Source organism: Ciconia boyciana, chromosome 1 (genome assembly GCF_034638445.1).
Source record: "Ciconia boyciana chromosome 1, ASM3463844v1, whole genome shotgun sequence".
Taxonomy (NCBI): Eukaryota; Metazoa; Chordata; class Aves; order Ciconiiformes; family Ciconiidae; genus Ciconia; species Ciconia boyciana.
The window spans coordinates 62,608,357-62,622,862 of NC_132934.1; positions in this window are offsets into that span (position 1 = coordinate 62,608,357).

Consider the following 14,506-nt stretch of genomic DNA (forward strand, 5'->3'; position numbering starts at 1 on the left):
ACATGGATCTGTACCCTGAATTATCTTCCTTTTTTAAAGGCAGTTGTTTGACTTAACAGTGGTGTGTTTGAGAGGCTCCATAAGGTAATACTAAATTTTAAAAAAGCCCACATCTGTCAGGTCTTGACAGCAATGAATCTTAAGTAGGTTTGCAAGTTATTTATGGGTATCAAAGTGATGTTCCTATTGTAGATCAAGAGCCATAGTGTGCTTCCCCTCTCTCCTGCTTTCCCCCTTGCAGTGCTGTAAATCTAACTTCTGCCCATCCTATTGTTCGAAGAAAAGCAGCCATATTGTGCTGATTGCTATTAAATTAAAGCAGAAAGGGAGGGAAACAAATGGAGAAGCCAATCTTACCAGCAGGGATACCACTATCTTTTATTTTGCCTTTTGGGGGTCACAAAGTCATGGCAGGCAGCTGACCTCTGATAACCTTTTCAGTGCCACAGCATGCAGTTTCTTTCGGAAGAACTTAATTAAACACAACTGAAGTTCCTGGCTAACATTTGTTCCTGAAAAGAGTCGTCTTTGATTGGTGTTTTCTGCTGAGGGGACAACAGAGATGATGCTTTTGTTCCGAGGAGAAAAGTCAGCATATGTTAGTTAAGGATTTGTGGTTTCCTATAGTGGTGCTGGATCTTTCTGAAGATTCACCGGGATTCTCAGCTAGCACTGAAGCACCACAGCAGTGGAGGAAAAGCACAGTGAGCAAGTTTAAAACATGTTTTAAATGAGGCTACTCCTACTTATTGAGGGCGATGTGTAGTTTGGTCCAAGGTAAATAAAATTATATTCTCCCTATAGACTTGGTGACGTATCTGTGGTAGTCTGTGTCTTTGATATGAACCATGCAGTATGGAACATGTATCCACCAAAGCTTGACTGTGAGCCCAAGCAAGGTTAATTGGAACAAGATGAGATTTATTTAGCTCTTCTGTTGTGGAAATGTGCTTGCAACACAGGAGAGACTAAGCAGTTTGTATGGTATAGGATATAAACCCAGAACACTGATTGAATTTAGACAGCACCTGCCAGGTGAAGTGTGTAAAGCTCTTTTAATTGCAGAAATATCTGGATATAAGTCATCTTCCGCATGCTTTTTTAGTTTGATCATATTGGCATTTTGTAAGTGGAATCAGTGGCAGAACATTTGACTAGCGAGAAAGGCTGTTAATGACTCTTGGAAATGGAGCTGGGTTCTGTACTTGGTGATTGCTGAATCTCTTCGAAACAGGAAAAATTACTGACAGGTCTGTTGGTCTAATTCAGGATGTGTGAGCATTTGTGTGAGTTTTGATGGGGACAAACTTAAAATTTTAGCTTTACTGTACTAGCAACAGGCAGAGGGAAGACCTTTCCTTTTCTCAGTGGCACAGGCTGGGTGTTTGGCAGCACCTAGGTCACCGGTTTGGGCAGGGAAGAAAGTCCAGCTCTCTGACAGGAGGAGTGATATCCCAATGGAGGGGCAGCTCTCATCAGCTGCTACCTGCTGCCATAGCACAAGGGGCTCTCAGTTTGCAATGTCTCGCTTTGTTTCCCGGGTCAAACCGTATGGCCTCTCTGGCAGCCGAGGTCCTGCTCTGCTGGCAGTCCCTTTGTCACTGGGACAGGGGCTCCCTGTGAGCTCTTGGGGCAGACAGGAGCAGGGGAGCAGCTCCTGCACTTGTGGGTTGTCCTGGGTGTTGCCGTGGGAGGTGAAGTGGCACTGCTTCACTGAGAGCAGTGGGACGGGGTGTGGGAAGAGATTGAGGAAAGGAATACAATATGCCACAGAAGACCCCTTCTCCTTTGCTAAAGAGAGACCCGCCTTAGCAAATCCCAGCTAAGCAAAAATTTTCCCATTATTTTCTCTTCAGTCTTCTCTTTCCTCCTTTTGCCCCTGATCTTTTATACTGTATGTCTTAATCTTCGAAAAGAGACGTGTGGATGATGTTTGCTGAAGCTGCGTCGCCTTCCTTGGAGTTAATGCGTCTCTGTGCAGGCAAAGGGTAGGGAAAGCATCTGTTTTTGGGGCTGGGGCCACACCAAGCAGAAATGATGCAGTCAAAACTGCCTGGAAAGATCAGGTTACCAACTCATTAGAGAGAATGCATCCTGGTAACTGTAAAATGAGCTTCCATATTCCCTCATTTCTAGCATCTAATTTGCTAGGTGGTTTCATTTATTAGCATACATTCAAGTGTGTGGGCACTTGTATGGCTCTTTCTTTAAGAAACAAAAACATTAACCCTCTAGTAGACCACCTGTTTGCACTTCATTGTCAACTGTGAGGAGTTATTTTATTGGCTTCATTGTTTAACTTTTCATTTACTTTTTTCTTTATTAACATGCAGGCTGCAATCTGATTTCTTTTTGCTAGAAATGGACTTTGTTTGTCATTAATACCATACTTCTGGCTGTATTTCTTTATTTAAAAGAAATAAAGCTTTTCTTTTATATCTAGTCTTTATATCTACCCTTGGTCTGTGTCTCTGTCCTAGTGGCTTTCCAAATGTACTTGATTTAGCTTTTCAATATGTAATTAATGCCAAACAAGTTAATTGCTTTACAAGTGTCCAAAATTCCCTCGTTTCATTTCTATTCATTTATCAACCTTCATTATACAGCCACTGTTCCACATAAGCACAAATGATTGTTAATGAATGCCTAATGTCGTATTCATTAGAAAATCAGGTTAATGGCTAGTAATGAATATCTGAGCTACTTGTTACTTTCAAGTATGTTTTTTTTTCCTTGTTGATTACAATACTTCTTTAATCTACAAAGAAATCATACCTGTGTGTTAGGCCAACTGAAACATGATGAGGTCAAACCTTTGCAAAAGCCCACAACCATTCCCATATTGCAGGTGCTTTCTCTTTAGGTGGAATGTTAAAGATATTTGACAAAGACAGACAACCTGTAACTGGTAGTTTATCCTCAGTTTGTGATTAATCTACTTAGAGGACTACTCATGTTCTTAAAACCATTTTAGGCTAGTCAAGGTGACAAAGATCATTCCTAGATGCCTTTCTACAGTCATAAGAGATTTGAGGACCTGAGACGTTCAGGAAATATGCTTCGGGAAACACGTTATTTGAATCAGAGGTAAAACTGGGTCCTGACATTTTCTGTAGATCAAATTTCACTGAACTTATCCCATAGCAAACATGAGACTGCCCTGACCAAATTGCTTTCTAGCTAACAACATTATTTTTGTTTCTACCAGAGGTAGCGCATTTTAGCTTCTGGTCTCTGTAACTGTTGTACATTGTGTTAATTCATTAGCATGGTTGGTATCTCCTGCCCCAGAAGTGGCTGCATTTTGATGGGTGAAGCAATACTTAGACATTGGCTATGGTGAAATGTTTTAAAATGTTGTATTTCAATTTACAAGGGTGCAGTAATCCTGATCATGCTAGATTATCCAAATACAAATGTGTGTATGCCCATGCACGTGTAGTGTCTTTTCACAGATATTTAGAGGTAAGTAACATTTAATAGTATCTCTTGTCTTGCTTTATAAGGCTCTGCCTACCAGAAAGATTTGGCTATTTGAAGTTATATGTCCATAATAACTAGGCTATATTTCGTATTTTGTTTTATAAAGCATTGGCTCATCTTTGTTTGCTATCGCTTCTGCCATGGTAACATGAAAGCCTGGAGATCCTAGGAGCATTTGAGCTGGAGCTATAGCTCTTCTGAGGGCTCAGGAAACAAAATATCTTGTATTGTTTGAATTGATATCCATCAACAGCCTTCCTGTTTTACCTTATTAGACCTTTAAGGGACTTCACATAGTGAACAATAATGGTGATGAACATGATCCTGCTGGACACCCCAAGCACAATGGCTCTTTACAGTTATAAAGAAATTACTCCTTATTGGTAACTAAACCTTGAAAGAACACATTTGCCCTAATTATAAATAGTGTGAAAAAGAGTCCCCAGAGTGACTGTGCAGACTGCTGTTTGTCAGACATTGCAGATAATTCAAAAAAAAAAGAAACACAATACAGTTAAAATGTAATTGACTCTTTATAATGTTCCTGTCAAACAAATTACAATGTGAAATAAGATGAGAGAATTTATGCAATGAAAGACAGTAAATTGTATTTATTACTTAATGGAAGTATTTAAGTGGCAGTGCTGCATCAGAGGACATTATCTGCTCCCAGTTAATGCTGGTAGTTTGGTAGTAACCATGGTCAGAATTAGGGTCCTATATCAGCATAACAGGTAGGTATGTGTTACATATGTTGTTTGATCTCTGGCAGCAGCTCTATACAGTCCTTATGGTCAGAATGATTCCCAAGAGTATATCTATCTCATATGTTGAAAGTCGAATATGTGCTGTGGAATTTTTCTGAATCATTTCTACTGACATCCCAGATTTCATCAGCCCCCTCTCTCTGCTCAGCACTTTGCACGACTGAACTTCAATGAAAGTGCCAAAATGTAGGCATGTGCTGGGGTTGCTCATTGGGCAAAGACAGCTGAAATGGCTGCTAGACGCAATATGGAAGAGCATTGTGGTACCTCCAGGCAAGTCTTTTGTGGGTGGCTTTAGAATACACGTATGATGGGTTCCTGGGTTTGGCCTGGAAAGGGAAAGGTGATCAATTAATACTGATATAGGACTTTAACCTACTATGAGAATAATAGTGACTTAAGTTCCAGGTATCTGATTTTACTTATTTATGATTATTTTCAGTGGGTCAAGAATGTCAGCCAATATATGATGGAGAAACCTCATACTTTGTCTTTCCATTGGACTTGGGGAGTGGAAATTGCAGTTCAGGCAGTCTGGTTTTAAATGTTGTCTAGCCCTAGATTATTTAATTTCTAGTAAATTATCAGTTGAGTATTTGATTTCAGAAACTGTTTACTAGTGTGACATGTACAGAGCTGAGAAGCTGACCTAGAAAATCTGATTATGACAGATCATCCTGCCATACTGCAAACCTGCATGAGGCAAGACTAAAATATGAGCTATCTATACTAAAATATAAGCTATAATTTCTGTTGTGCCACCTGAGAGTCTCCTTAGATCTGTTATAGCTTTGAAATCTCTTTTTGAAATCTCTAGAAGCAATGTGCTCAGCCTGCAAAAACAGAATAAAAATAAACTGAACTACTTTTTAAATACATTGCAGGCTGTCCCTTATTACAGAGCCCATGTGAGTGGAGTACCACGGGTTGGAGACATTCACTGCTGCGCTGTACGTACAGTCTCACAACCACTGTGTTGCATCAGTGTGGCTTTGTGTGCTCCGCTCTACTGGCACCAGTCCTCCATTCACAGAGGGTTGTTTGGCTCTACAGTGCTCTTCACTGACAACCATCCTGCACATGAATAGGGATGGCTTGTATCTTTGACCCTGTCATTCCTGTCATTCTGCTGCAAGGAGGAGAAAGATCTCCAGTAGCAAAAGGTCTAACCTGTAGACCCTAGACATCAGACATGCTTGGTAACTCAGTGTCATTGCTGGCAGCTGGGGAAGGGTTGATGGGGGCAGGTAAAGGTGAGATGCCAGGGCACCTAGAAGTCCTGGACTGAGGGACAGAGCTTGGTACATAGCACGGGGAACTCATGGCATAGCACAGCTCGTCTCTGCCAGATGAGCCAGATCTACAAGCTGACAGCAAGCAAACATCCAAGGGGAAACACCGTCCTAGACCTCCCTTTTCCACCCACAAAGTTAAACAATTTTTAACTTTTTAATAAGTGCTATTGCCACATCAGTAGTATACAGCATATCCAAAATTCCCATCATAACTGTGGGAGATGTTTTTGCTTATTTTTCATGTATACTTTGTTTCTCATGTAGTTTTTAGGAATTTCTGTTTTGATCAGGCTTGGAGCTAGTATTCTCATTTGGATAGCTCTTGATCTTCTGACTGATTAAATAACCCCTTTTCCACACACAAGGATTATAAAGCAACACAAAACAACAACAAATAAAACCTCGCTTGGTGTAATCTTTAGTAGTATTTCTAGTACTATCACCTTTTGCATTTAATGTGCTATTCAGATGAGTCTGCGAAGAATATTTTAGGAATACATAGATGTTGAAACATTGATTTTATTATTCATCTGCTGTGTAAGAATCAAAATCAGCTTTATAGGTGCAATTTTCTCTTCACTAGAGGTACAAAGCACAAAAATTACAAGAATAATTTCATCTTTCTCTTTCAAATAAAAATAAATAGATGAGTTCATCAAGGAAATTGCTGACCTGTTATATTTTTTCTTTCATTTGCTAATGATCCCCTTTTTCAGTGAATGAAGCTTGAGCCTGGTGATTTTTCCTGCAATGTGTACATGCATATCTCGTAAATTAATGTCAGTGTGCTGGGGAAGATGGTAGCCATAGGCCAGGGCTTTCTGTTGCCATGGATCCATTGCAGACCTCTCTGATTGTAGCTTGTTAGGGCTTTGTTTAAACAAGTAGGAACTGGGGAAAAAAAAAGGTTTTCAGCTATTTCTGTCATTTACATTTTAACTGTTCTAATTGTCCTAATTTCCTTCCTATTTACAATGAATGGTTAGGGAGTAAGCCTTCAGTGGTGACCACTACACTCTTCAAACTCAGACGGCACACTCTGTCTACCTTTTTTTCCTTGTGCTATTCTGGCATGGAAAGGATTTAGCCTGCTTTGGTCTGCCTGTGGGAGACAACATGCTGTACCTTAGATACATACATACTCATCACCTCTACAGTATTGTGTGAGAACTGACAGAGCTTTGAGCATTAGTTTTAGAAAATAGTGCTCAATTCCACCATGCTATCTGATTTGGTCAGCTGTGGCACTTGCCTGAATTCACCAGAGTGTTTTAAATAGAGAAATACACCCTTTAATATGTTCCATTGCTGTTTGTATTGAGACCAGGTTTATGCTGAACAGAGGCTGCTGTGTGTGAAGGCCAGTGACCTGCTCTGAGCACGCAGTGGGTACCAGCCTGTGCTGCAGCTGCTGCTGGTGTGCCAGTGTGGGGGACGGTCGTGGTGACAAAAGGTCAGTGGGCTTCTGGCCTTGTACGGACCCTAATAAAAAGTTTGTGTCCGAACGTGTCCCCCAGCGTGGCCTTTCTGTGGGGTCCACAGTGAAAGATGGGAAATGTGTGAAATTCTGCAAGGGTCTGAAGAATCAGATTTTTGGTACGTTGCTGCTGGCCTGAACTCCACCTCCACCGAGGACCTGTTATCTCTGCATGTTTCTTCCCTGTGTCCATGTCAGCTTTACCTGTGCAGCAGTGCTTCCCATCTCTTTCTACAGACCTTCTCCCGTGTGAAAAGAGAATTACTGTGTATCAGAAGACCTTGTTTTCATTGCAGCCAAAGTCCTTTTTACACTACTAAGTGAAGAAAATCTAAGGTGACTTCAAGTGATGTACATCCAGCTTCCTGTTACTTTAAAATCCTTTTTTACTCATCAAGTGGGTGTGTTTACTTTAAAGTAGATGAATCCAGTTTGTTTCTAAATTTGAGAGCAGTATTTTACCCTGAGGATGAGTATTGTGACTTTGCAGTGGCTGGAGATATTTAAGGTTGTTACACTTAGAAGCAATATTTAGTAATGGTGCCAAGATAAGGTTGATAATTATTATCTGCTGACTATGCACAATGATATAATTAATAACAGTGCTAATAATAAAAGCCAGTTTGTTGGCCGGCTTTTATTTATTCAAGCCTGTGTGAACTGGAAAGTGGGACCCAATCTCTCCCTTTTTTTTTTTCAGCTGTAAGATGCAGCTCAGTCAGTGACAGCATCTGACCTTTTTAAGATTGCATGTAACCCGAAAGACTCAGGTTGGCACAGAAAGTGGTCCAATGAAGTGTCCCAACACTGTAGAAGGAAGAGGCAGGATGTCCTGGTTTCGGCTGGGATAGAGTTAATTTTCTTCCTAGTAGCTGGTATAGTGCTGTGTCTTACGACACAGGATTAGGGCTACAGTTACACCATTTTCTTCCTCTTTTCCCATGACAGTCCCAAACTGTAGTCACCTTCTGCATTTCCTCAGCCATGAGGTTTTTAGGGCAGAGGCAGTCAGGAAATAAAGCTGGTGGAGCCGCTGATGAAACATCACACGAGATGCTATTCCACTCTCTTCTGCAAACTTCACTGTTAATGTTACTTGTGATGGTGCTGAGGCAGTAGTTCTTCCTGGCCTCTTGGCTTTGGTGTTCCTTCAGCTTGGCCACAGACCTTTCTCCCTGCCTGTGCGGTCTGTTTAGGCTGTGAGGGTTTTAGGGCAGGATCTGTCACTTGTTTTCCATGCAGTGTTCTACATGGTAGATCTTGGTTCTTCTTGTCCCTCAAGCTGTTGGGTTGTAAAATTGTAGTCACAAAGATGACAGTCTGTCTGGGAGGGATAGGAAAGGAGATGGACTGATAAACTTTAGCCCAAGGAATTACCTAGACAACACTTGCCTATATTAATCCAAATCACCATTCCAGCGGGCTCATGCTTTTATTTGGCCACATACGGAAGATTCCCCATCTGCCTTTCTGTCACTGTGCCTTTCTTTCCTCTGTAGTACAAATAATCCCGGTGTTTGTGACAGCTTCTTCACATGGCATTTTCCTGTGCTATAAATGTCTCTTAAAGCAAGACACATCGTTTTCCTCTTCTCTTCCAGCTGTTGGGGCATGCCAAAGTAAAGTCCACCGTCTTACAGGCTTGAGGTGTGCAAAATGCTGCTAGAGTCAGCCCTGGATGTGTGCAGAGGTCTGCAGGGCTACCCTGATAATTTAAGTCCTGGCTGTCTAACAGCACCTAGAACAAAATAATTTCTTGCTGGCCAAGGTATGCAGGAACTTGCAGGCTCTCAGTGTATTTCTCCGTAACGTAGCAGCTCGGGAATGTCACTCTGACCGACTGCAGAGCTGCAGGGAGGTTGCTGGTCCCTGATGGGCAAGACCTGCAGGTTTTGGTGCAAATTCTGACCCTGGAAAGGGAAGAGGGGAGACAGGCGGTGCTGGGGTGCCTATGGCAATATAGATATACTGGCAATACCCTCTAGTGGAGACACGAGGCCTGCCAGCGAAACGAGGGGGTTTGCCAGCAAATTTAAATGCCAACTTGAACAGCTTCAGAACAACTTTATCAAATAACTGTATGGCTCTTGTAGGTTTGTGTACAGGAAATATTTTACTAGTACATTTGCGCTAGTTAGAGAATGTGATTTATTTCTGAGAATCCTAGCCACTGTTATTAGGCAGGCAGAGCTGTGGAGCGTAGACCAATGTTTTGCTACATCATTTTTAGTGTTATACATTTACCTGGGGTAAAGCACTGTATTTCTAATTAAGTAATTTACACTCTGTATTGCATAATTACATAATATAGATGCTGTTAGCACTTTTTTTTAACTGGTGTTTTCCTGATGACTGCAGGTAGCAGAGGTGAGAATTTGTTGTGTGCTATTTCTTGCTGCTACTACTCCTCCACTTCTCTGCAAACTCCATGGAAACACTGAAATTTCTACTGGTAGAATAGAAAGAGAAATATGGGGATTCAGCCAAATGAGTAAGCAAATAAGTGAACAACACCAAAACTTTTTTTTTCCCTCAAAGTCATTTGCATGTAGAAAGCTGCATAGTATTTTGTCAAGATTTATAGCAATGTTATACTGGGTTGATTAGATATTTTTCAGTAATTGTTAGTCTGGCATATCTTCTGTTATAAACCACATTGATTTTAGTAGGAACAGAACTAAGACATGTTGCTGTTCTCTGATGTCTCTGTTTTGTTACGAGATAGTATCAGTGTCATGGAGGAGCCTCAAGAAAGGGCCAATATCCATGAACCAAAAAATCTCTAGTCTCTGCCTTGAATAATTTATCACTTAAGTAAAGGATATTACTTCAAAGTGGAATATGTTATGCTGGAGGAAGAAAATCTGTTGGAGATCTATGTTATTTTGCTTCTTGAGCAGTTTTGCAAGTTACCTTTCACTCGCAAAAGCTATGTGAGAAATCGTCTATTTAATAATACAATAGACAGAATTTTAATATATTTTTCCAGATTTTTATGAGTGTTGCAGATAGGGAAGCATTTTAACATAAAATATCCCAGCGATTACATTACTTTTTTTAAAAAAAAGGAATGGAAATTAAACTGCTGTGGGTATTGCAGAATCAAAAATAATAGGAAAAGAGCAATACTGATCTTTTAGTATCAATACTTAACATATCAATGCTTATACTGTAATTAGCATTTTTATTTGATTACCCAGTTAAGTGAGAAAAGTTTCCATGACTTTGGATTTTGGATGTTTTTTGTATGCAAAGACCAACCTTTACTTCTGCTTGCATCATTTTGTTTTGCACACAACTGGAAGAGATATAAAGTATGACCTGGTTGTCCGGACCCTAAGGTATTTCAGTGGTCTAGAAGTTTGCTTTCCAAGGTGAAAGTACCCAGGATTCAGCTGGGACCTGGTGTAATTTTGATGACTTCTGAGGAGTGACTCTAGATTTACACCTCTGTAAATGACAAGCATAATTAAGCCTGTTGTGTTGCCTGCTTAAATTCCTATGGGCTCAGCTTTTTAAATTGCTTCCTAGGGTTTTAGTCAAGCTCAGATAGGGTGGCATTTAAAGAAAATGCTTACTGTTGGCTTAATGTCGCTTCCTTTGAAATTAAGTGGAAGTTTTGAAAATCCCATCAGCACTGTGTGATTGCTGAAGCCAACATGATTCATTATGCATAAGTGCATTGGCACACTAGGTACGGCATCTTAAATTTGTGTGAATTCAACATAAAACCAGGAGCCAAGGTTACTTTCTGAACAGCAAAGCAGCTATGTCGGGTTAAGATGTATTGATTAAGACACGTTCCTGAATGAGACAATGGCACGTTGCTGGAGTGGCACTGGAGTGACGAGCTCACGGATGGCTTGTTTACCCTCTGTGGAAAGCTTCTCTTCAAGGGAAAATCACACCTCTAAAGATAAAATGATATGAAATTGCAGTTTAGGATTGTGTGAAGCTATTATATATTATATAGTGTGAGGGGGATAGATGGCAGGGAACAAGACGTGCAGTGGCAGAACTGCGTAATCTTCCCTCCAGGTATAAGCGACTTAAATTCACCTACCAGGCAGGTCCTCTGAGCACTCCCATTCGCAGTTTGTGCTCTGGAGGTAATGATTTTGGCTGTGATCTGAAAGGCAGCTGGCCTGCAAGGTGCCGACCTGCTAGTGGTTCACACGTTTTTATCACAGATATCTGGAGTTTGATTTTGTGCTATTTTTGTGAAGAACTATAGAACAAACCCCAGATTCTTGAAATTAAAGGGCATTGTCAAATAACAGTAAAACATTTGCTTATTTTTCATTTACCATTTTGAAAGGGACTTCCTTTTCCCCTAGAACTATACAAGTTGTCAAGCTCAGGCAAAGTAGGAAGAAATGAATCTGTGATGATTTTTAATTAAAAAAAAACCCAACCTGTTATAAAATGAAATGGTAAGTAGAAGAGGAAGGGCAATTCAGCTTTTACTGGAGCATCTATGTTGTTTGCCCTGAATCCCCAGGTCCTTGCACAGAGCAGTTGTGGCCATGAGCTCCCCTGTGGGCAGTGCATCGCCCCGGTCTCCCCATCCCACTCGGGAGAGATGCTGGAGCTGGACTGCAGCCACTGCCTCAGGGAGCTCACGGTGCACGACCAAGCACGGGAGGGCAGAGCCAGGAGGCAAGGACACGGGGGAGGCAGCGCTTACCACGCCACAGTTACTGTAGCAAAAATTGTGAATCTAACTGCAATATATGATTCAGACCAAGACACAAAAATAGCCCCAAATCGTCCTTTTTGTACATAAAATCCTAAAGGAGTAGTAAACCACGTTTTGTATGATGCCAGCTGTAGAGAGAAAAATGCAGTAAGTTCTCCTGGTGGTTTTCTTTCTCTGTATACAAAGGTATGTTTTCTCTCACAAAAACAGTCTAAATATCCCATTAATGCCTTATGTGTAATATTAGCAAAACTCCTTTCAAGATAGATTACAGTATTTTGATTCGTTACTCATCAGTATGTATAATTATCGTTTAACAATGTTATGAAGGACTGATGAAGGGAAGCAGGTGTTTAAACATGCGGTACCAGTAGTTTGACACAGCATTTAATTCTCTTTATTTGCGCTTTTTAAAGACATCTATTCAAGGAGGGAAAACAATGAGGCACTATACAGTCATGAGTGTTTGCAAGAGAAAGAAAAAAGATGTTTAGTCAATTTTTGGAGCAAGTTTTTTTAATTAATAAGGGTGAGCTTTTTAATGGTAGTATAACATTATATGAAGCTAGTGAAGGTAATGAAGTGTGTTACAATTTTAGATAGTGAGAAATTGATATAGTCAGATGGGCTGTAGACCCATAAAATGTTTCTGGGTATGAGGGTAATGAAAAGTACAGCTTGGTTCTGAAAAGGCAAGTATGACTTTTGAAGTCCACACACTGGAGGGTGCTGCAACCAGGAGGTGGCTACCAGGGCCATGAGAAGGGCCAGCGTGGCCCCACGGGTGATGGCCACCCTCCCTGCCCCACACCAAGCTTAGCTGTGTCCATTACCTCCAAGGGGCTCAGCATCTCTGCAGGAGAACACAGGGGGGAGTCACCTCTCCAGAGCTTTATGTGTCAGAAGTTGGGATCTTCAGGACCAAACAGTACGGTGAACTTCTGCCCAACCGTCTCCTTGAATGAGGAAGCTCCCATTTACCTCCAGGCAATGCTTTCTGGGAAGAGGTGCTTGAAAACCTCCACGGCTATGAGCTAACCTTTACCAGTAGCAGTGGTCTCCCTGGCCGTCGCAGTTTGTCTTCTCATAATACTTATTATTTAGCTACCAAGTTTTAATTAATATAGGTTAATAGAGCCTTTAAAAATAACCTTTATTAGGGTTAAAAAGATGTGTTTGGTTTTTTTTTTCCTCAACGGATTTTTCTCTAGTGTCCAAAATAAGCCGAAATGAACTATTTTGCCTTCTGAAGCAGCAGTTTTTGTATGGAGGTCTAGCAGGCACTTGTGTAGCCACAGTAGGCTGTTTGAAAGAGCTCTGTAATGCAGCAGTGCCAGCACTGAGCTTCCTTTGAACAGCAATGTAGCACACCTGGCTGTTTCTTCTTTGTCTGTGGCAGACAGGCTGAAGTCTTACGAGGTGATTCAGGACACCTATATTTAGTTTTTTGCTCTGTTTTGTTGTGGAAGACCAGTTTCAACAGTCTGAGTCAGGCTGGGTGAGTATGGTATTAATGCTGCAGCCTGGCAGTCCTTCCAGGGGAGACTTTCCTGCCTGTTGATGGAGGAGACGTAGGTACCTCCAGAGAGAGGGCAGTTCAGCCATGTCTCCCAGTCCTGTTGCTACTCTGGTGACTTCATATCTCTTTTTTTTATCACTCTCCAACTAATATTCAGCTGGTTCTATGGTGCTTGACTTGCTCTGTTTCCGAAGAACCAACCACCAACCTTCCAAAGAACCTCCCGCAGGAAAGAAACCTATGGTTACAAACCCAATGATTGCTCTTCTGAGAGTCAAAAGGATTTCTGCATTAGCAGTTGTGCTATTGCCATCGTGACTTGCTTTAAAGGTGCCAAATCTATGCCCTGCCTTATGGTGAAAGTCATTGTAAGTGATCCTAATGATTCCTGTCAGCCATAAAATGCGCACATAAAAAATAAACATAAGATGGTGTTTCATGATTATACCTGTGTTTCTCTTTGCCTGATAATTTTGTTTTCCCTGCATGATATTCTATTATTAATGAAAATGATTTCTTGTTAAAGTGAGTTACTTTATGGGCAACCTTAGTATTTCTTTTCCTCTGTTTACTTTGTCTCCTAATTGCTGTTACATGTCATTAACAGGGAGGCTAGAATTATTGCACCTGCTGGGCCAAATAACCTTTTTTCTTTAATTTCTCATTGATCACCTTGTTCAAATTAGTTCTCAGCATGCTTGACAGGTATAGAAATCTTCCATCTTGCTTGTGTTTTGCTTTCATTAGGCAAATTTATTTATTATTTCAAGGGTAATGGTTACGGTGAACCGAATGGCAACTTTGAGCAGGTGTGACTGTATATACTGAATCAGGCCTCGGGCAGAGACAGTTCAGAGGCCCTGTGTCAGCTCTTACTGTTTGTCTTGGAGATGCATCTCTTCTACCATTTAGCATGAGAGACAACATGAGCAAGGTGTTATTCTGCTCAGCAATCAGTCCCTTCCACTTTTGATGAGTTCAGTGCAAATCCCCTAAAGATGAGGGCATGAGGCTGTAGGTTTTTTTGAGATAGGGTCTCCCCCTGGTCTGCCCTTGTGAGAAGTAAGAGGAAGTACATATAACAGTGTAGGCTATCTGTGTTTTATAAATGTTCTCTAGCTGCTAAGGACTTTTCCTTCTTGACATGGGTGTCAAATGTTTTTACCACGGAACTTAACTTCTTTGCTCCGCACATGCTGTTGGCTCGCTTTTCATCTCTAGCATGCATCACGCCCAACCAAGCCTTGCAGCTACCATAAAGCATTA